At 47.1% G+C, this 22536-nt stretch overlaps 1 protein-coding gene and 1 long non-coding RNA gene across 2 annotated transcripts in view; one reads left to right on the forward strand and one right to left on the reverse strand.

Annotated features, from left to right (window-relative positions):
* The window catches only part of SDK1 (sidekick cell adhesion molecule 1), a 722340-nt gene that overhangs the window by 383881 nt on the left and 315923 nt on the right, over positions 1–22536 (reverse strand). The window lies entirely within an intron of this gene.
* On the forward strand, positions 6743–16059 carry LOC139032749 (uncharacterized). The gene is made up of 2 exons (XR_011485345.1): positions 6743–7291; positions 9009–16059. It is a non-coding gene; the product is annotated as an uncharacterized lncRNA (long non-coding RNA).

A 22536-nucleotide genomic window follows, 5' to 3' on the forward strand; every position in this document is an offset into this window, starting at 1 on the left:
TTATCGTGTCCTCTTCTTAGAGTTGGTAGGTTATTTTTTCTTGATACAGTCTTGTATTTTCTAGGTTGTCTATAAAGTTTTAGAATCAGAACTGATTTTTTAAGGAAAAAAGGAAATCAGAAATCACTTGGGGTCTCTGAACAGAAATTACAATCGCAACTACAGTTATTTATACAATCATTTATTTCAATGTTCCCTGTCTCCCCACTCAGTCAGAAGTTAGAGCAGGCCCAAGAACAGCGGTGCTCACAGCGGGCGGTCTGAGGCCCTGGCACGCCGCAGGGACGGGAAGAAACACTGATGAGTGTAGGAGTAAACGAGGAAGGGGACGGGCGGGAGTGCAGGAGGGAAGGAGCAGCCGGGGCAGGGTGGGCCTGGCAGGCAAGGAGCCCCTCCAGCCATCAGCTTCCGGAGGATGGCCTCGCAGCACACGCGTGGCCGGCCTTAGAGCGCCGCCAGACACATGTGAAAGGATGAGTAAGCAGACAAACCAAGACGTGCTGCTTAATTAAGACAGGAGCAAAGACTACAGACCCTGTTTTTCTCTTCTCTGACACGTGCTGAGCGCCACTGGAAGCGGAGCTGACAGCAACGCACATGCGTTTGTATTGGCGCCGGGTGACTGAGGTCCCAGCAGCAAAATCAGAAAGACCAGTGCACATGGGTCACGTCTGATAATAATCTACTTATTTCTTTTAAAAATACCAAACCACCAGAGCACATCTGTCTTCTACTTTTCTGCCTCCTCGTATAGGTCCTTGAAAAGAGAATGAGGGCGTCTTGTTTTTTGAGCTATCTCCAACATTTGGCAGTTCTATGAAATTCCCACAGCCAAGTAGAGGAGGTTGTCTACCCCAGGGCAAAATTGAGCCTGTGATTCATTTTCACTCCAAGGAACAGCCTGACCTCTTCACGTCCAAAGACATTCTGATTTCACGGCATTTCTACTCTGCTATGTGATCATCATAAAACTTAAGAAAACTCGAGCCCTTTTTTTTTCCTTGTCCCTCACAAGTCTGAAACTCAGAAATTTGTAATTGGTTTTCAAATACATTTGAATTTATTCATGTTGAAAGGTAGTTCTAAGGTATGAAACATTAGTTTAATTGTCTGAGAGAAATCGGTGCACTTCCTGCTAAATGATAGGAAAATGAGAGAGGTGTTTTTCTATCATAAGTTGAAGAAATTTTCTCCCGAGTAATCTTCCTTGAAGAACAAAACCATCTGACAAAGACAAACCACTATATTTGAGTATTTCTGGTGGGTCACACAGAGTCTTATAAAGAAACATAAGCCCGGTGAATTGCCTGGAAATGCAGACAAAAATATTAGTGTACTTTTTTCCCTGAAATGTTTTGAGACTACACATTAGGAAAGGTGTTACATAAATGCAAAGTATTACTTTCAAATTAAATTTTCTTGGAATTCAAAGACAAGTCATATGGGTTTTACTCACGTAAAGTTTATACTGGTCTTGCAGTGGAGAGTGTAAGCGACTGGAAAAAAATATTGGTATGTTATACGGGGTTAAAACTAAGGTGGAATCTTACCATGAAGACGTGCTTTCCTACTTTCTAAACAAGATTGACCGTGTGATGTTTGCTTGGAGATTTATCTGTAAAGTTACACAATGATCTCATAATCCAATATCAGTAGAACTGCTCCGTGAAAGATTTATTGGATTTCTCTTTATCCTAAATGCCAGCAAAAGACACAGGCGATTCAGTGGGCTTACTTTTTCATTTACTATGTGTAAAATCTGGAAGGGAAACCATGTGAGAATTATTATAAAAAAATAAACGTTTGCCACTAACATTGAACGGCAACAGTAAGCTTCAAGTGGATTACTATAATTGTGGCAAAAAAAAAAAATCTATTTACTCACAGCCCTCAGAAAATTATAGTTACAATAAAAAGATCAATATTGTATGATGCTTGGGACATAAGTATAACACGCCATTTAATTCTGGCTTCGTGACACTCACACTGGAAGTCCATCCAGCCAGTGTTGGCTATAATGCTGGGGTCGTGGCGAGAACACCAACCACTGCTCTGACAGTAACCAAGCTGTCTGTCCCAGCTGTCATTCCCTGTCTTTTCCAAAGGTTAGATCTGCTATGGGTTATAAACCATAAAGCTCATCTCAAAGCGTAATTGCCACTGGGTGCTTCTGCAAGGCAATATTCTAAGAAATGGACGGATATATTTGCAAAAGCATTTGGCAAAAATATTTTATAGCTTAACTCAAATACAAAACATTCATTTCCACGCAGATGATCAAAACAAGTATTTCTAAACTGAAAATGTTTTTGCTTGCAATAGAAACACATGTCCTGGCTGTCAAAACATTTCTAAATAAAATATGATTTTTACAAAAAGTATTTAATTTGACAAACATGTGCCTGTTGACACATAGACTCAAAGTAAAATAAAATTATGTATGGATTCATCAGAAATAAAAGCAGTAACTTCCAACCGTTTGTTTATTCCGTGGGAGAAACTGAGTGAAAGTTTTATATGTATCGTCTAATTTAAGCCTTGTCATTATTATTAAATGAGAACCAGATAAGAAACTTGAGGCCTGGAGCAGCAATGTGTCCAGTTTCACAACAGTAAAAGCTTATAATACCGGATTTCACTGAGGCGCAAGCAAGAACAACCACCGTAAAATGTTTTAAAGGAAAGGAGCTCCAGGAGCAGCCCAGCAGCTCAGGGAAGTCTGTAAGGAATCCTGCCTTCCCCCTTTCTGTGGCTGCAAGGGAAGCTGGGAAACTGAGTGCTGGGAGGACCGCCACTTTTTTAGAGGAGGGGCTGGCAAACATGTTTAGCAAAGCGCCGGAGAGTAAACAGCTCAGGGTTTGCGGCCATGTGGTCTCTGTCACAGCTACCCAACTCCTCTGCCCACACAGATGGAAAACGACCACGGACAACACACAAATGAGGAGTTTGCTATATTCCAATAAAACCTTATCTACAGAAACACCGAACTGGCCAGGGGCGGGGTGGGGGTGGGGGTGGGGGTGGGGCACGGATGTGCCCTTGGCAGCTGTAGGTTGCTGACCTTAGAGAAATCATGATTCAGGTCAGGAACGGGAAGCACAGAGCGCCACCACCTTGAACCAAGCCACGGTCCCGGAACGAACGCTGGCCATGAGCAGCGCACCCCGAGAAAAGAGCAAAGTCTCAGTCTAGGCCCAGAAGATCCCACAGGCCGTGCTTTCCACCACTACTTTTTTTTTTTTTTTGCTTGTTTCCTTTACTTTTTAAAAAAACTGCTTCGATTTTTATCATTGTATCTCCAACAAGATCACCTTAGAATCCCAGAAAGTGAACCCTGCAAGACACTTTGCATATTATCTGCAATGTCCTGCCTGCAAAGATTCTAGAAGAGGAAACTGAGGTCTGAAAAGCTAGGTTGAGGCAGGAGACAGATGCGTCCCCCACCCCACCCCCCAGGCCTCCTAAAGCAATTGGAGATTCATTCTCTATTGACTTAAACTCCAAGACAAGAATAGCAGGACAATTGCTCAGACCACTTATTTCTCGTTCCTGAAGTCAGGAGACCTCCCCAACCACACATGTGCGGAAAGGTTTCTTGCAAGTCAAAGGGGAGTTATATTAAGGGATGCTCCCTACCCAGACACCTCTTCGTTAGGATCCACCTTGGCTGAGAGATTGGTGTGTACACATGGGAGGATCCTGAGACATACCAAGTACAGCGTGCGAACCAGGCAAGCCAGAATGATGGGCCAAAGGAAAGTGCAAGTCGCTCAGTGGTGTCTGACACTTTGCAACCCCATGGACTGTATAGTCCAGGCTAGAGTACTGGAGTGGGTTGTCATGCCCTCCTCCAGGGTATCTTTCCAACCCAGGGATCGAATGCAGGTCTCCCACATTGCAGGCGGATTTTTACCCTCTGAGCCACCATGGAAGCCCAGAGGAAACCCGGGAGAAATGCCCCATGTAAGTGATTTAAGCTGCCACAAGGGGGCGACTCAGTGAATCTCTCTCCAAGTCCACCCATGTGCCTATCCACATGTGCTGTACTCTTTTCCCTCTTAATAAACACATGACTTGCTTCACTACTTTCCATCTTTGTGGAAACTCTTTTCTGCAAAGCCAAAGGGCTAGGGCCCTCGTCACTGACCACTGGTCTGATGGCTAGGATCTGGCGCTCTCACCTCTGTGAGCCAGCCCAGTCTCTGGCTGGGAACCCAAGGCCGGTTCCAAGCCGTTGCAGGCCAGGGCTGCCCGAGATCAAAGTGACTTTCTAGAAGTCGCACCCCAAGTTAGAGGCAGAGATGAAACTTGTCCCTGGACTCCCCTTTCCACCACCACGACGGCTCCTGCTTCTAAGGACACGGACAGCAGCAGTGGCCAAGCAGAGCACTGAGGACTCACTTCACGGTAAGCACCTGTTTATCCTTCACGAGACCCTTCAGTTGGGGTCTATCCACTGTCACTGTTCAGTCCTTATTCTGCAGGTAAGAGCTGAAGCCCAAAGATTAACCAGTCTGCCAAAGGTCACACAGCCAGGAACTGGCGGGGCCAGAGTGAGTCCAGGTCTGATTTTCAAACCACTGGGCTGAACCAACTGCAGTCTCCTGTAAGCCACGCCGCTCTCCAGGACGTTGGAAAGGTGCGTAAAGAGCCTAAGAAACACTTAGGAAGCCTGGGTTGTTCTGAAGTAGTGATCATACGGTTAGCTTTGTGTACACAGCACTCAGAGAGGAGTTAGGAAGTGGCTGCATCATTACCGCACTGATAGTCCTAAAGCTCTTAATGCACCCACTGCCCTGAAGGCGGTTAAAACAGTTTCTGGAGCAGCTTCCCTTCCGAAATCCTCTAACCTTTGGGAATAAAACCTTTCCTGTCAATCTGTGAAGCTGCCACAGCTCCGCTCTCATTCCCTCGCTCTAGGTGCTTTCGACACATGCGCTGACCCCAGGTCAAGGAAGGAAGAGGTGGTCTCCGCAGAGCATCTGAAACCAGAAAACTTCACCGTGAACATCTGAATCTTGTAAAACAGCCCAAGTGTCCATTTGATGCGTTGTGTGTAACTGCATATTCAGATTTACAAAAAACTGCTAGACTGTTCCTATAGTGGCTGTACCATTTTACATTCCCACCCGCTATGCATGGATGAGTGACAGAAGAGTCCCCCCACCCCCACCAAGCGCTTCAACCAATCTGAGGAAGTAAAAGTTCCCTTCTCTATGCCAGCTGTTGTCTGGCTTCCTGGAGGTCCTCTGCCAACCAGGGCCTGCTTCACCTACACCCTGCTCACCTGACTGGCCTTCCTACTTACTTGACCCAGGCCCCAGCTAGTGACTGCTCTTATCAAAGCGGAGGGGAGGGGCCCGCCCCTCTAACTAGTTTTCGTGGTAACTAATGAGCGCTCCTGACCTCAATTCCCCTAAACCTGGTAATCCCCTCCCCCAGGGAGCAAAGACCGCCCCCAGGTGCTGTCCTGCCCACACTGAAGGCTGTCACCAGGACCTTGCCTCCGATAGGTGCAGTCCCCCACCCAGTACATCACCGACTGTCTCTGTTGCTGACTCCTGGCTCTCTCCTCACTCTCAAAGCTGGGTGATAAAGGCCAGGGAGCCTGTTATGAGCAGCTCAACAACCGGTGGAGCAGCCAGGAGACCGAGGAAACTCCCGTGAATGCGGAGATGTCGGGAAATCCAGGGTGGGGAATGGGACGCTGCGGGGGCTGTCCACGAGCAGGCAGGGCCCGGAAGCTGCAGGTGTGAGCCTGGGCAGCTCTCCACCAACACATGGGGCCCAGAGGCCTCCGGGGTGACCTTGGAAGTGTGAGTGTGTTGGGGGTAGAGAGCCCAAGGCGGCTGCTCATAGGATGCTGGGCCTGGTGGTGACGGTCCTTGATAACGGTGGCTGCCAATGCATCTCGCAAACAACGGCCTCTAACATCTCCGCTACTGTATCGGAGTGAGCCTTCAGTGACTGGTTAGCTAGCTTTCTAGAAGGAACTGGGATTTCTCTTGTGCCTTTGAGATTAAATGAACTACCTGGTCTCTCTGCAACTTTAATCTTACATGATCTCTCAGAGTAAAGGAGAAGAGAAGAGCTTTTAGGTAAACTCTTAATAATTATAGGTAATCCCTAGAAGTAATTATGCTTTGGGAATGCCTATCTAAAAATAGCCTTTCTTAGATTTTGGTAACTTGAAGCTAAAGTTGAAAGTGTAATAGGGAAGAGCCTTTTGTATTCTCTTCCAAAGTGAAAATGAAAGTGGCTCAGTCCCGTCCGACTCTTTGTGACCCAGGTCAGATTCTCCAGGCAAGAATACTGGAGTGGGTAGCCTTTCCCTTCTCCAGGTGATCTTCCCAATGCAGGGATCGAAGCCTGTCTGCCACATTGCAGGTGGATTCTTTACCAGCTGAGCCACAAGGGAAGCCCAAGAATACTGGAGCAGGTAGCCTATTCCTTCTCCAGCAGATCTTCCCAACCTAGGAATTGAACTGGGGTCTCCTGCAATTCCAAGTTCATCACTAAAGGGTGTTGCCTATAAGCTTAAATTATACATAATGGCCATCTCTGGGAACCCTGCTTCCCAGGGAATGAGCATTAAGCTAAAATACCTGTATTTATCTCACAGGAAACCTCCCAACTAGGCCCACTTGTGAACGGCTGCAGGAGGAGGAAATTCATACAACCCGTCCAGAGGCTGATGGGAACCAGGAAGTGTTTGACTTTACTCCCTCCCCTTTTAGTACAGAAGGAGGCTGGATCTAACTCGGGCAAGATGGTTCTTGGGAAGCACAAGCTGACCATCTTCTCAGTCTGCTGGCTTTCTGAATGAAGTCATCATTCCTTGCCCCAACAACTTGTCTCTCGATTATCAGCCTGCTACGCGGTGAGCGGTATGAGCTCGGACTCGGTGACACAAGAAGAGAATTCATCGGCCATTTCAAATAGGATAAAATGCTGGAATATTAGTTGCAGGGTGTTGGTCTAAGTTTATCTACTTTTGCTTGCTCAGGAAACAAAGATTAAAGCATTGCATTTTCCATGTAGGAAATGCACAATTTCTTGCTTCTTGGGTTTTGCCAGACGTTAAGGTTTTCAAGGGTTAAGATTATAATCAGTCATAATTTTTGCACCCATGTTTCATTATCAGTTATATCATGATCAGGTGTTTAACTGTGCCTTTTTAAGCTTTTATGTCATTTATAGACAGTTTTTGTTTTCTTCTGATTGTTTTGCAAAAGTGCTTCATCTTCAAGAAGATTCACAGGAAGGATGTTTTAACAAGTACAGATCTCTGGTAAGTTTCAGATCACACTGCTGACCTAGGTAAGTAGAATTCTAATGGTAAACCCAATGGCTTCATAAGAAGTTAACAAAAGGATTGGTTACTGAGAGAACTGGCAAATGTGGTTATAATGTCCATGGCTTTTGTCTGGAATGTTACTGGTTTTGATCCGTGTTTTTATGGGGAAGCCCTTCCCCTCGAGTGAGTTATGACTTACAGCAATTTGGTAAACTACACGTGGATTGAACTGAAGCATTTTTCTTTTCTCTCTGTCTGGTCTCCAGAAACTGAGACTCGTGGGTTCTGAGCAGCCTTAGCAGGGAATGGGAAAGACTGTCTCCCATCTTGTGTAGGAATCTGATTACTTTGGGGACCTTTAAAAGAGAGAAATCCAGAGGTGGGCCTGGTGACTGGCTTTGGGCATGGCTTTCCTGGCCTGGAGAGGCGTTTTAGGAATCCAGTCGGCCACTCCTCCTGAGGAGGAGCCTCCAAACAGCCAATCTGGAGAAGCCTTTATGACCAATCGACCAGACTTTTTTGACAAACAAATTAATCTTGATTTGGCTGTGTTTGGTGGAGGTGCATGTAATTTTATAACAGTACTATGTTTCAGTGGATATTAAATTCTAGCTCTGTTCATTGAGGTATTTATGAAAGTTATTGTGTTAGCCATACTTTCGCCTAGATGTTCTGGTCGGAAAGAAAATTATCTAGTGAAATTGTCAGTATAACTATTCACAAAGTGTGACACTGCTTGCTTTAAGCCTGCTGCTAAAAGCAAACGTATGATGCTTGTGTGACAATGGGGTGTACGTGATAAAATGCATGGCCTATAACGTGTTTCCCATTAACATGCCCTGAGATCTGATTAGCTTTCTCTCAATGCGAAGGACTGAGCAAACTATAACGAAGGCCCAGCAGTCAGGGGACGTGGCAGAACCTGGGGCAGGGAGCAGGCGGGAGGAGGCCGGGGCACAGCCTCTGAGGACAGACATGAACCGGCTAGAACCAACCAGGTGCAAGGTGGCATAAGACTACTCGCAGCAGACCTTGAGCCTCATCACAGGCTCACTGTAATGCACTGGCATCTAAATGACACGCCCACCAGCGCCATGACACTTCCTAGGCCAAAGATAAGAGGCCCCCAAACTGGGTGACGGCCCAGGATCTGGAAATCCCCGCCATTTCCCCAACCTAGTGAGAATAACCCTCCCACTCCTTAGCCTAGGCAGTTACCCAGCCTGTGGAAACCAGTCGCCCCAGCTCTTGCCTTCTGAGACGGCCCACACCCTGCGCGGGCTGTGTCTGCCCCGGGTGCTGTGACCCCGTGCCCTGGGGCCACCCCCAGCTTCTGAGACAGCCCACTTTCCGTCTGCGGAATGTGTCTCCCTCTAAAGGAATCCACGTCTTACCTATCACTTGCCCTCTCACTTCCTTCTGCGATGAGACACAGAGAGCCTGAGCCTCACTGAGCCCTGAGGCCAGGTGTGTCGCCTCAATTCAGAGAGCGGGTTCAAGTCCACTCAGTCTGGGCTGTGCAGTGCAGGGAGGAGCCAGCACCCAGCAGTGAGGGGCAGGAATTTAGTCTCCAGTGCCTCCTACTGAAAAGTTTGCGACCAGAAGGGGAGATGACGGGAAAACCTGCATGCACTGAGGCGTGGGGAGGTCCTTTGGCTCACCCACGGTTTAACTTGTAGTGAGTAGAGCGGCCTGTTTTGTGGTCTTTCAGATCTGCACTGAGAAAGGGAGTACATTTAAGTCAAGATGCAGCAGCTGTGATTCAGACATCCACGGTAAAACTGGGTGGCCTCTGTATACGTGAGTTTGGACATGTCCTTGTATTACTGAAAACGGGAGTCTTCTAAATTGTACTGTGGACCAGCACAGAAGCCAGAGGTGGGTGAGGCATCATCTCTGAACGCTTGGATTTTGCTGATCTCCTGTGAGGGCCTCTCAGGTGGCTCTCATCGCATCCCTAGTCTGAGGGAGGAGATCTACTCGGGGCTGAGCACCAGCGCCGGCTTCACTGCGAGGTACGCCCAGCTGCTGGGTCCACGGTGAGATGCTGCCGTCCTCCTCTGGGTTTCCTCCCCAGCAGCTTCCTCTGGCTACTGTGACTACGTGGGGACTACTGACCAGGGAAGGAAAGGCTCTCCTCATCTTCTGTCCTATCTCCTGGACACGCTCAAACGCACGTCCAACGAGTCGGGGATGCCATCCAACCGTCTCATCCTCTGTCGTTCCCTTCTCTCTTTTCCCAGCATCAGGGTCTTTTTGCATCAGGTGGCCAGAGTGCTGGAGCCCCAGCATCAGCCGACTCTTGACTCGGCCAATAGAGTGCTTCCTTTGGAGCCAGGGCCCGCCCCTCCCGTGGGGTGGGCTGGCTGTACCGCATCGTATCCTGGCCGCACCTACCCCAGGGACAGGGCAGGAGAAGGGCAGACCAAGACTGTGAGGGTGGTTCGGGTACGGAGGGCGAGGCGCATGTGGCCAGGCCACCCAGATGACTGTTCTCTGGCTGCCTGTACCTTCTCTGCCCGACCGGGCCTGCTTCACCCACACCCTGCTCCCCTGACCGACCCTCCTGCTGGCCTGAGCCAGGCCCCAGCTAGTGACTGCTCTCACCAAAAGGTGGGTGGGGGGCCTGCCCTCTACCGGTTCCCCTGGTAATTAACGAGCCCACCTGACGTCAGTTCCCCTAGGACTGGTAACCTCCCCTTTCCCTTGGCGGTGAAGACCACCCGCCGCCTGTCCTGCCAGCCATGGGCCACACACAGTGGGGTGTCGCCCCGGGACTTTGCCTCACTCCACCACTGGGGTCTCTGGTGCTGACTCTGGGCTCTTTCTTGGGTCTTAAAGCTGGGCCAGTGCAGGCCTCGTCGGCCTGTGGGGTGCAGCCCAACACCTCCCATTCCTAGCTGACTGAGAGCTTTTACCAGAGATAGGTGTTGAATTCTGCCAAGTCTTCTTTCTGCATAATTTGATTTTTTCCCCTTCTTTAGCCTATTGAGAAAGATGGACTACATAGACTGATTTTCAAATGTTAATACTTGGAATAAATCCTAGTCATGATGTATAATTTTTTATACATTACTTGAATCGATTTGCTAATATTTTAGTGAAGAATTTTTATGACTAAGTGTATGAGAGATTGGTATACAGGGTTATTTTCTTTTAAATACTGTATTTGATGTTGGTACCAAAGTAATACTATCCTCATAAAAAGAACTGAATTTTTCTTTAATGTTTCCATCATATATGGTTTTCTGTTCTTTCACTTTCAGCCCACGCATGTCATTCCATTTAAAGTCACTTTCTTGTAGCCAGCAAAGAGTTGGATCCTGTTTTTGTCATTCACTCAACACATCTACATCTTAGATCGTGTGTGTATGCTAAGTCACTTCAGTCATGTCTGACTCTTTGCAACCCTATGGACTATCTATGGGCTACAGCCCGCCAGGCTCCTCTGTCCGTGGGATTCTCCAGGCAAGAATGCTGGAGTGGGCTGCTACTCCTTCTCCAGGGGGTCTTCCTGACCCAGGGAGCGAACCTGCATCTGTCAAGTCCTCTGCATCGGCAGGCAGGCTCTTTACCAGTAGCGCCACCTGGGAAGCCCATGTCTTAGATCACTTACAGTTAATATAATTATTGATAAATTAGGGCTTAAATTTGCCATTTTATTTTTCTGTTTCTTTCCTCTGACTGTTACTCTGTTTCACTTTTCTTATCTCCCTGCGGGTTACTGAAACATTTCTTAGGAATACAGTGATTTATTTCTAGTGTTTTTCAGTATCTTGAATGGTTTCCTTAGAGGCTGATGGAGGTACTATATGCATATATAAAACTCACCACTCTGAAGTTTAGAAAACTTACTTCCATTTAGATCGCTTTACCTTCTTCACTTTTAAAAACAAGTTGTTTGAAGTATTTCCCCTGCATGTACTGAGCACCATTTCGGATGATGCTATAGTGTTTGCTTCAACCATCGAGTATGATTTAAGACATTCAACAGAAGCAGAATAGTCTATCAAATTCACTCCTCTTTGTATCACTCCAGTGTTCTTTCCTTTCTAAAGTTCTAAGCTTTCTTTCTGTTATATTCTGTTTAGAGAATCGCCTTTAGCTGCACTTCTGCTAGCAACAAATAATCTTAGTTTTTCATCACCTGAGCATATCTTGATTTCCCTTTCTTCTGACGGATGTTTCCACCAGACACAAAATTTCCTGTTGACAGTTCTTTTCTTTCAGTACTTAAAAATATTAGGCCAATTCCTTCAACACCCCACAGTTTCAGATAACTGCTGTCATTAGAATTCATGTTACCCTGGAAGTAATGTGTCATTTCTGACTACTTTCAAGACTTTTTCTTTGGTGTTCAGAAGTTTAATTATGACATGTCCAAGTGTACTTTTCTTTGCATTTGTCTGATTTGGGGTTTACTCAGTTTTTTAGGTTAATGTTTTTGGCTCACTTTGGGACGTTTTCAGACATGACGTCTTCAAACACCTTCCAGCCCCCCCGCACCTCTTTCTGCTCTCCTTCTGAACCCTGATAACATACTGTGAGCGCCTGTCTCTGCTCACAGGCCCCTCGGGCGCTGGGCTCCGCCCACCTGCCCCGCTGCCTTCTGCAAGCCCCCGGAGTCCGCGCTCGTCCTCGCTAGTCTGCCACTAAGTCCGTCCGGGGGTTATTTATTTTGGTTATCGTTTCTCAGTTAATTTCCATTTTGGTCCTTTTCTGCTGTTTCAACTCATTTGCTAAGCTTTCCTAGTTTTCTGCTTTTTCCATTTATTTGAGGAGAATTAATAACTCCTTGTAAGGTGCTTCTGTGACTGGCCCCTTCACAATCCTGACAGGTCACTCCAGCACCTGATTTATCTCTGGGTTCGAGTCTCCTGACTTTTCTCACTCAAGTTGTGATGTTCCTGGTTCTTAGTATGATCAGTCGTCTCAAATTATGTCGTAGATACTTTGGATACATAAGACTTTGCATCCCACGTAACTTTCATTTTAGCAGGCAGCTCCATGGCTGATGTGTACCTTTGGCTTTGCTAGGCTACCCCCCGAGCTCGACTCTGGCAAAAGCGGGGCTCTGACTCCCATGGCCTCTTTTCCTGAGCGAGAGTGAAGGTCAGCCCCACTGTGTGCCCCCTCCCACAGCCTTCAGGAAGCGGGAGGCGGGGCAACTGCTTCTGCAGGGTGGGCTGAAGCTCCCCTCCCATGGGGCCCAGGCGGAATGGATGCCGAGGGTACCTGGGCCCACCCCTGCCGGCTCCTTAGGGCCTCGTGGCTGCTGAGTTAAGGGGGCGCTGGGCTCCATCCCGGAGCCCACGAACAGCACTCTGGTGGGGAGGCCTCAGACCACCACTTGTGTCTTCTCGGTGGAGGATGGAGAATCAGCTCTCGCTCAGTCCTGCCAACACCACCCAATGGGCAGATGTGAGCACAAGCCTGCTTGGGTGGGGCAGGGGGTGGGGGGCTTGGGGTGAAACATCAACTTTCCCAGGAGAAGGAGCTGGTGGCGGGGATGTTTTTCCTATTCCTGTCTGGCTAGAGTAGAAGAGGGTTACCAGAAGGGTGACATCTGTGGAGACTTCTCCCAGTCCTCTGGGTAGAAGGGACAATTTTTTCTCGGGGGTGGGGTGGGGTGTGTGTCTACGTGTATGTGTCTGTGTGCGTGTGTGTGCTGCTGGCTCAGATGAGTTTCTGCAGCTCCTGGTCTGGGATTCGTGGTGACAGTGAGGAAGCTCGGGGAACTCACCAAGCCCTTGGTCCTTACGCGCCCCGGTCCCCGAGAGGGCTGCCTCCTCTTCTACCCCTCAGACACCCTGAGTGTCTTTGCTGAATTTCAGTTCTGAGGGGAGGACCTGGCAGCAGTGGGGCCACTGCATCTTGGCAGAACCTGAAGTCAGCAAATATTTCCTGAATTGCTACTGTGAGCAGGCACAGGTGAGTTTCCTGTCCTCACCAAGCCCCCTGAATCCTAATGAACAGACAACAAGGAAATCATGATGACAGTTTATGATGAGTGCTTCTCTAGGGCATGTCAAAGTCCACCTAACTCTCCACAGAAATCCTATCTGATTCTTCCAGCCTGACACTGTTTTTAACAGTGCTCAAAGGCACATCACTGTTAAAAATAAGAGGGGCAAACAATCATTTGTTTGTGAGTGGGTATCTGTCAAGCGCAGAGCGTGGGCTGGGCCCTGTTGCAGGTCTTAGGGAACAGAACAAGGAGAAGCCTCGCCCTCACATGGCTCACGGCTACTGGAGGAGACAACCCCACCTCCACCGCCCACGGGAAGTCTGAAAACCTGCAGTCCTTCACTCACGCAGCTCCCTCAGCGTCAGTGCCCGCCAGCTAGCGGCTGGCCTGAGGAGCACAAGTTTGCCGCTAGGTCTACACACGTCCCGGAGGCCTGGTTCCAGGTCTTCTGCTGCGAGAAGAGAGCGGGCTGCAGGGCAGTGGGCAGCGCTGCGGCGCTCACGACACGGGCGAGGGGAGAGGAGCAGAGGCCGGGGAGGTCGGCGATGCTGGAGGCGAGCGCGGGCAGTGTGCGCAGGGCCAGGGCGCTCGCTGCCTCAGGCACATGAACGCTGGCCCTGACGGCCCAGAGCACACACGTGCCTTGGCGGGAGCACTGCCCTTGGTTCTGTTTCGAATCTCAGCACAACCGTGCGTGATTGATGACAGCTTCATCATGAAGAAGCCTCCTCCCCTCTGGAAATGTTAATTTACAAATCACAGAAACTGCCACTTTTGTGAGAAGCAGTTGCGGCATTGTTGAAAAAGTATGAGAATCAAGACAAGGTTTGTGTTCCAGCTCTGCTGTTCAGCGGACCCTGGGGTAAGATCCTTTGTTTCTGGTGCCTCAGTTATACCTGGGAGGTGAGGACAATCTTATCTACCTGGTCTATCATCGCATAGAGCTGTAGTGAAAGGTGCAACAGGTCTATGAATTTTGTTTTGTAATTTTTAGCATCATAATCTTCAAGTGATCTAACAGGCAGGTCCTTTAAAATTCTACTAATCGAACGATTACCTTAACTGCTCTAAGGCTATTTACAATCTGTTCTTACCCCATGTAGTCTGTCATAGTCTCACAGCAGAGACGTGAACACGTTTGATGGTGCAAGGCTCCCAGTGTCCACACTTGTGTTATTAGGTAATATACAGTATATGGACTGCTACGCTTCCAAAAAAGGAAATATTTAAAACTCTGAATTCCAAAATACATCTGGTCTCCAGGGGTTCAGAAGAAACACTGTGGACCTCACATGAAGGGAGGAAAAGATGTCTCTGGGATGTGAAACCCATGACTTTGATTTATTCACTCAATAAACCACCTGCTGTGTTTGCCCTGTCTTAGGCCCCGACCGCGGAGATGCAGAGAGTGGGACACGACTGAGCAGCCGAACTGGACCGACAGGCTCTGTTACAGACACTGCGGGCACAGCGTAGAAAAAGCAAAGCAGTGTTGTGAGACATCATTGTTCTAGTGATAAAAGTCATACCTAGACATTATAAATAAGTGAAATATGTTAGGTCATTAAAGGAAAAACTGGACAACTAGACAGAAATGCTTTGAAAAGTAGGCATTTCCTCATGAATTTGAGAACGTGCCTACCTTTTTGACTCGGCCATTCCTTGGCAAAACCCAACAGCCACGTGTGCAGGAATAGCGGGGAATATGTATAAGGATGGTTTATAATAGTCTAAAAGGAGACAATTTAAAAGTCTATTACTACTAGCATGGATAAACAGACCGTGCTGTGTGCAGACAATGGAAAATTAAAAGGTAATGAAAACGAACATTTACCTTCTAGAACAAGCATGAATTTCATAATATGTTGTGTGAAAGAGGTCAGAACACAAAAAGAATAAGATTTCATTTATATAAAGTCAAAAACCTAAATTATTGAACTTGGGGCACACCTATTAACTATATTAATTATTACAAATTATAAAGAATTACAAACTGGTTAACATACTTATGAGTCAGGAATAACGGAAGAGAAGGGGTAGGATCGGGGACGGGCAAACCCAAGCTTCTCAGAGGCTGCAGTGTATCTACTGACATTGTTCCTGTAGATATTCACTCTGTAGTAATAATATTAAGCTCCACAACTATGTTTTAAAGCCGGTCAGAGATTTAAATAATAATAGATTCACAGGAAGACGCAAATGCAGTCAAGTCTCTGGTACCCTCCGCCCAGTTTCCCCCCCAGGTGAAGTCTTACATAATTACAACACAATTTCAAAACCAGAGTAGCCACTCGTACAGTCTGTAGACTGTATTTAGACTTTCCAAGCTTTATGCACGTTGAGCGTGCATACATCACTTGTGTAACCACCACCACCGAGACACTGAGCCGTCCCATCATCACGGCGGTCCTTGTGCTAACCTTCCACACGACATCCACCCCGTGGCCCTCCAAACTCTCCTGGAGCCCCAACTCCAGGCAACTCCTGGCCTTTCTCCAGCTCCACGGCTGTGCCATGTTGAAAACATCACAGAAATGAAGCCATACAGTACAGAACCTTTTGAGACTGGGTATTTTTCACTCAGCACAATGCCCTTGAGATGCACTCAAGCTGCGGCCTGTATGAACAGCTCACCCCGTTTCATTGCTGAGTAATATCCCACAGCTGTTGTAACCGTCTAATCATTCACCTCCTCAAGAAAAACTCGTTTTGTTTCTGACTTTTGGCTGATTACAAAGACGTGTCTACAACTTGGCTATTACAAATAAAGCTGCAGTTTCTGTTTGTATACACATTTTTGCTTGAACATATGGTGTTCAGTTCTCCAGAATAAGTGCCCAAGTGCCTGTGATTATTGGGTGCTGTGATAAGTTTGTTTTTCCTGTTTTTTTCCGAGTGGCTGTGTCAGTTTACACACCTCCCAGCAACATAAGTGATTCAGCTTCACATCTTGACAGCATTTGGTAATGTCACTAATAATTTTAGCTGTTCTGATAGGTGTATAATGAAATCTCACTGTGGTTTGAACTAGCATTTTCCTAATGGCTAATGATGTTGACAATATTTTTATAGGCTTATTTGACATCTATATATCCTATATGGTGAAATGCCTATTCATTTCCTTGAAACACATTTCATAACTGGATTTTCTTAAACTGTTATTTTGAAAATTCTGTATATATTCCAGATACAAGTCCTTCAAAAGATATGTGATTTACAAATATTAATTCTTTCTGTCAGTCTGTAGGTTATCTTTTCATCCTCTTCACAACATCATTCACATAGTAAACTTTTCAATTTTGATGAAACCCAATTTCTTTTTTTTCTTTTTTTTTTCATCTATGAGTCATGCCTTTGGCACCATGTCTAAGAATTCTTCACTACCGGTATGCTTTCAGTTTTTGTTGTTGTTCTGGTGTGAGGTTCAGGTTCAAATTCATTCTTTTTGCCTATAGGCATCCAGTTGGTCAAGCACTATCTGTTGAAAAGATTATTCTTCCTCCACTGAATTGTTTTCTTTAAAATTGCTGTTCTGTATGTATTTAATGGGCTCCCCTGGTGGCTCAGATGGTAAAGGATCTGCCTGCCAATGCAGAAGACACAAGTTCAATCCCTGGGTTGCGAAGATCCCCTGGAGGAGGAAATGGCACTCTGCTCCAGTATCCACGTCTGAGAAATCTCATGGACAGAGGAGCTCATGGGGTCGCAGAAGAGTCAGACAAGATTGAGCACGCATGCATTTAATGGGCATTAAGTCCATTAACAAAGCTGCACAACCATCACCACTATTTCCTTCTCAAATAAAACCAACATTTACGCTTTCCTCCCTTGAAGTGAAAACTATCGTCCACATGTAAAGAAGTGGCTAAGCCAGCAGCAGGGAAAGTGGGCCTGAAGAGAAGCTCTGTTGACAACAGACCTTCTGGCTTCCCACAGTAAGACAGGACTACCTTGATGTATTAGGAAAACGTAATAGTCAAAATCATATGAGACGGGGAAAAAAAAACCCAATAGAATAAGACTACACATGGCATCTCACAACTGATGTGAATCAAACATGCCAGCAGGACTGGGTATGCCAGAATCTTCATTTTGGAATGTTTAAACATCTGCTTATAGATTATGAGGAGTGTAAGCCTCTCCTGTGAGCTGATGAGCAGCCTGAAAAGAAGAGCCACATGCCAGCACGTGACACCAGGGGGAAGACCGAGGCTTCCTTCAGAGACCTTTCCTCTCATCTTCCCGTCCAGCTCTTAGCTGTTTCCATGCGGTGAGTAAGCCTGTTGATCGCGAACCGCTCCCACGGGCTTTGCCACTGAGATGCTTCATTCTCATTCTGTCAAGTGCAGACAGTGTCCTGTCTGTAAGATGGTGTTTTGTAGATAAAACAATCCCCTTTGGAACCTGTTTTCTGAAAAGCTTGGTGCCACTGAAATTTAGGGGCCACTACCTTTTAGTTTGGTCAAATGCTAGAAAAAAAAATCTCAGTACTTTAAGTACTTATTTACTATCAGTAAAAGCGGTCTCAGAGTCAAAGGACATATAAAAAAAATTATCCTTTAAAAATGATAGGAAAATAAAGTAAATAAGAGGACATCATTTGGAATCCCTCAAAGAAATGCTGAAAGACGTCCCTAGAAAACACTTTTAACTGTTTCAAGAGTTGGAAGCGAGTGCTCCCCTGCACTCGCTGCCCACAGTGAGGGGCAGGCCCTTGGCACGGGGCCCGTGGGGGCACCAGGTGCTCGCTAACCTAGCGCCTTCTGAGTGTTCTGACTTCTCCACATCACCTCCTTCACTAAGGCAGTTCTGGAGCCTACAAACGGGGTTACATCTGGCCTTACCCAGGCACTGGTTGCTAGATCATCTCTCCTCTTCATCTGCATGTCCTGTCTCTTCTGATGATGTCTCAGTTTTTCTCCTCAAGAATTCTCCACTAGAAGGTTAACTTTAGATGGAGTTGTTCACGTTGGCCTATCTCTAATAAGGCCAAGAACCAGAAGGCTATTTCAAGGGTTTGAGGGCTGGGTGGAGTAGATGAACCACTTTGTTATCACAGAATCAGGTGTCCGTGACAGTCTCACACCATGGAAATGGGGCTGGTGTGGCAGCTACGTGATTCTTTAACTTTCTTATAAGGTTAAACATATGTTTATGTTAATACCCAGCAGGTCCATTCTAGGAATTTAACTCAGTGAAAAAAAGATTATGTTCACATAAGAACTCATTTGTGAATGTTTCTAGTAGTTTTTTTTAATAAATGGCCCAAACTGGAAATATCCCCAGTGTCTTTCAGTAGTGAGTAGAATGATAAACTGAGGTGCATCCATACAATGAGACATTCCTTGGGAATAAAAAGGAACCAGTCACCTATGCGCGCAACAATAGAGATGAAGTGCAAATGCTCTGTGCTAAATGCAAGGGTCAGAGTTCAAAGGGTATACACTGTAGGATTCCATTTACATGCCTTTCTTGGAAGATTCCAAACCATAGGAGCAGAAAACAAATCAATGATCGCTAAGGACTGAGGAGTGGGGAAGAGCTGAACACAAAATGAGGACATCTGGGGGTGATGACAGTGGTTTATATCCTGGTTGTGGCAGTGGGTCAGAAACTGCATGTTTGTCCAACTTCACTGGACTGTACTCTACAACAGATGGGTTTTATACCTTAATTTTAAAATGAAGGAAATAAAAGATACGAGCTCTGGGTAGGAAAGACTCGAGTAGGAAGGCGCTGGAAGACTTTCTTTCCCTGTAGGTAACCTTGCCACCTTGCCCTTGAAGCAGCAGGGCACAGATCTCCCGAGAAGCAAGCAGAGCCTCATCGAGGGGCCCGCTCGGAACCAGGAGCTGCCGCCGGGGGCAGCTTTCCAGTCTCTCTCCCTGCCCCGCCCTGCCCTCCCCGGGCCTCCCACCTCCTGTCCTGTGTCCTCAGCACCCGGCCCACCCCGCCCTCTGCAGAGCTGCCTCCTCCACGCACGGAGGCTCCTCTGTCATCCTGTAACTTCACAGGAGGATGCGTGGCTTCTTCCAAGAAACGACCCTACAGGCTTACCGTGGCTGGGTTTCCTAGGAGAGCTTTCTTTAAAGATTCTGATTAGCCAAGGGTCAGCCGGTGGATTAATTTCTCCCTCGGCTGCGATCTGAAATCAGCCATGCCCTGAGGAAGGAGCCGTGCGGTTCTCACTCGGCCCACCGCGGTCTGCCCTTCAGCAGGAAATGTGACCGTGAGACGTCTCCCAGAGAAAAGGTTCATTATGTGTCACCAAACAGGATTTTTTTAAGTTACAGGTTTAATGGACCTCGAGACAGGGTAACCCGGACAGAGAAATGACATAATTAACCAAAGGTAAAGAACCGAGAAGCCACAAGATGTGTTTCAAATAGCAAGTGGCCTGTTCTGCCTAAAGCCACAAGACTTTTTGTAGTAGGATTAAGGTGAGAGAAGCCAGATGCGCTCAACTCAAATAGATGTCTATCCTTGGGGGCAGGGACTGGAGACACGGCGAGACATACCACAACCTGGAAAAGAAGGCTTCTTTCAGGATAACAGTGGTGCGAGCTGACCCCACTGTAGTCTGCCCTGATGGTGGGGAGAACAGGGTGGGTCAGCACGTAACCTGGAACAGAGGAGCTGAAAGAACAGACTTGGCTGTGTTTCTCAGCCTAGTCCAAGAAAAGGAGAGACGGACCTGTGCATACAGAACCCCAGGCAGACTGCTGTAAAGATGAGACAAAGTGTCTAGCCTCACCACGGCTCAGAATAAATATCTGCTAAAGTGGTCTGGCTCCTTCTGTCTGCACAGAAAACATCCTGTGACACCCACTTAGCTTCCTGGATCTCCCGGTCCTGCAGAGAGGGCGACCTGAGAAACAGGTGTGGATCTAACGGCCACGGGAGTGTGCTGACCCCTTGCTGGAGATGGGTGCTTGGCATGTCCATCACGCAGTCCTCAGGGCAGGGCCAGTTCCGAGAACTCAGACCCAACAAGGAAACAGAAGCCAGCCTGGCGTGTGCGGAGCTGAGGACCTTGTTCTGGACGTGCTGATGAGCCCCCATAGGGGCCAGCTGCTCTTCCCTGGTGAGCTGCTAACTCTTCTTGCTAAAACAACAACAGGTTTTTTTTGAGGAGTTTTAAATTCCAAAAAAGACAAAAATGAATCATATATGAAATAAGTGACATTGTGGGGTTTTGTTGCCGTTTTTCTTTAGTTCAATATAGAATCACCAGAGTGATGTACTGGGAAATTTACCTGGTGAGGTGAACTGCAAGGTAGAGGCAGGACGTAACAGCCAGGCCTCAGGTGGTAAGAGCGGAAACAAGGGAGTGTCAAGGAAAGAAAAGGAAGAATGTGCAGGACCTGCCTTCACGCCACAGACAAAAGTCAATAGTCTGTAGGTTAGGGACCCCAGTGCAAAAGGCGAAACTGTAAGGGTCTCAGAACCTAGGAGAATACCATCTTGTCATCCAACAAGAAAAGAGACCTTCCTCAGGCCGATAAAGGCATTGACCGTAAGTGAAAAGATGGTGAGTGTAACCATGGTAAAAAAAAAAATAGTAAGTTCTTCTCTTCAACAGACACCATACGGAGCACAAAGGCCACCCACAGAGAGGAGGAGACACCGCAGGCAAAGGCTGGTGCCCGGTGTCCACAAAGCGCTCCTACAGATCAGGGAGGAAAGCAGCCAACGCCAGAGAGGAGACGCGCAGGAGGTCTGAAGACTCAAGCAGGCACCTCGTAAGGGAGGAGATGCAGCTGACAAACACATGTACAAGAACAGACCACACACACGAACGCACCTAGCTTACTTAAGTGCTGGGGAAGTTAAAACCCCTGGGGTATGACTATACACCTGCTAGTGCGGCACATCTTTAAAAATCTAAATATTGACGAAGAGCTGGAGCTTTTTCTTCCTTTACGACATTCAGAAACAGTCTGAAAAATGTAGTGAAAGTGAAGACAGGCACAGCCTGTGACCCCATGCACCAGGAAGCATGTGCAAAGACACAATATCAGCGGGGGACTGTGTCCAAGACCCCCAGTGACACCCAAAAGCTAGAAGGGCACCACATCCGACATGCATTATGTTGCTTCCAGTATAAAAGTACCTATGACAACATTCAACTTACAAGTGAGCCACAGTAAGAGATCACCAACAGTAACTGATAATAAAACAGCTTTAACAATATACTGTGATAAAGGTTATATAAACGTGGTCTCCATCTCTTGAAATAGCTCACTGTACGTTCTCATCCCTCATCTCACATGAGAAGGGAGATGAACGGTGTTGGCAGCATGACCCAGCATGAGGCTACCATCAGCCTTCTGATGGCACGTCAGGAAGAGGGCCATCTGCTTCAGTGATCCGAGATGCTGAACTGTGACAACGCCCATGACTGGATGTCAGGAGCAGACGGTGCGGGCGCTGGGGGTCTCACCACGGTGGACAGGCAGCAAGCATAGTGAGAGACTGCATCAAGCAACTCACACCAGTGCTCAATTTACAACTCAAGAACTGCTCACTTCTGGAACTTTCCTTTTAATAGTTTTGGGCCTCGGTGGGCAACTGAAACCATAGACAGTGAAACCACAGACAAGGGGGGGTGGGCTGTGTATTCATAGCAGGGCCGCCCACTGTAGCCATAATTGCAAACAAGACTAAGGCCTGGTAACCACAGGATGGTAAACTGTGGCACGGAAACCGCACAGCAATGAGCATGCGCCAAACACAGTTACAAAAACTGAGTCTCAAAAACATAACACCTAATGGAGACAGCAACACACAAAAGAACACATTCTGTTTGACTCCACTGGTATAAATGCCCCCACAACCCCACCACCAAAAGCAGTAAAACTAAAGAACAACGAGAACATATTTCCATAGAGGTCAAGTCTTCTGGGCTTGGAATGGAGGGGTGACTGGAAAGGGACCCACAGGAGGGTTACAGGCTGTGTTCAAAGCTGGAATGACAGGTGGCCATGTGGGTGTTTGCTGACTATCATGTTTTACTTTGTACATTTATGTTTTGTGCACTTTTCCACATTTATGTATATTTCATAATTAAATACAGTGGCCATCAGTTGCAACAGGGACATTAACAGTACAGCTGGGCTGGGGAAGAAGGCAGATTTCAAAGGAACAAGATCAGGGTGACGGTGGTTCATTTTGTAAGATGCTGGTCGATATTTAGACATGCTGAAGGAGAAACAAAGACAAAGATATGGGAGTTTTAGTAGAAAGTGTGCATGGTTAACTTTTTCTCTGA

The sequence above is a fragment of the Odocoileus virginianus genome, chromosome 33 (genome assembly GCF_023699985.2).
Source record: "Odocoileus virginianus isolate 20LAN1187 ecotype Illinois chromosome 33, Ovbor_1.2, whole genome shotgun sequence".
Lineage (NCBI taxonomy): Eukaryota > Metazoa > Chordata > Mammalia > Artiodactyla > Cervidae > Odocoileus > Odocoileus virginianus.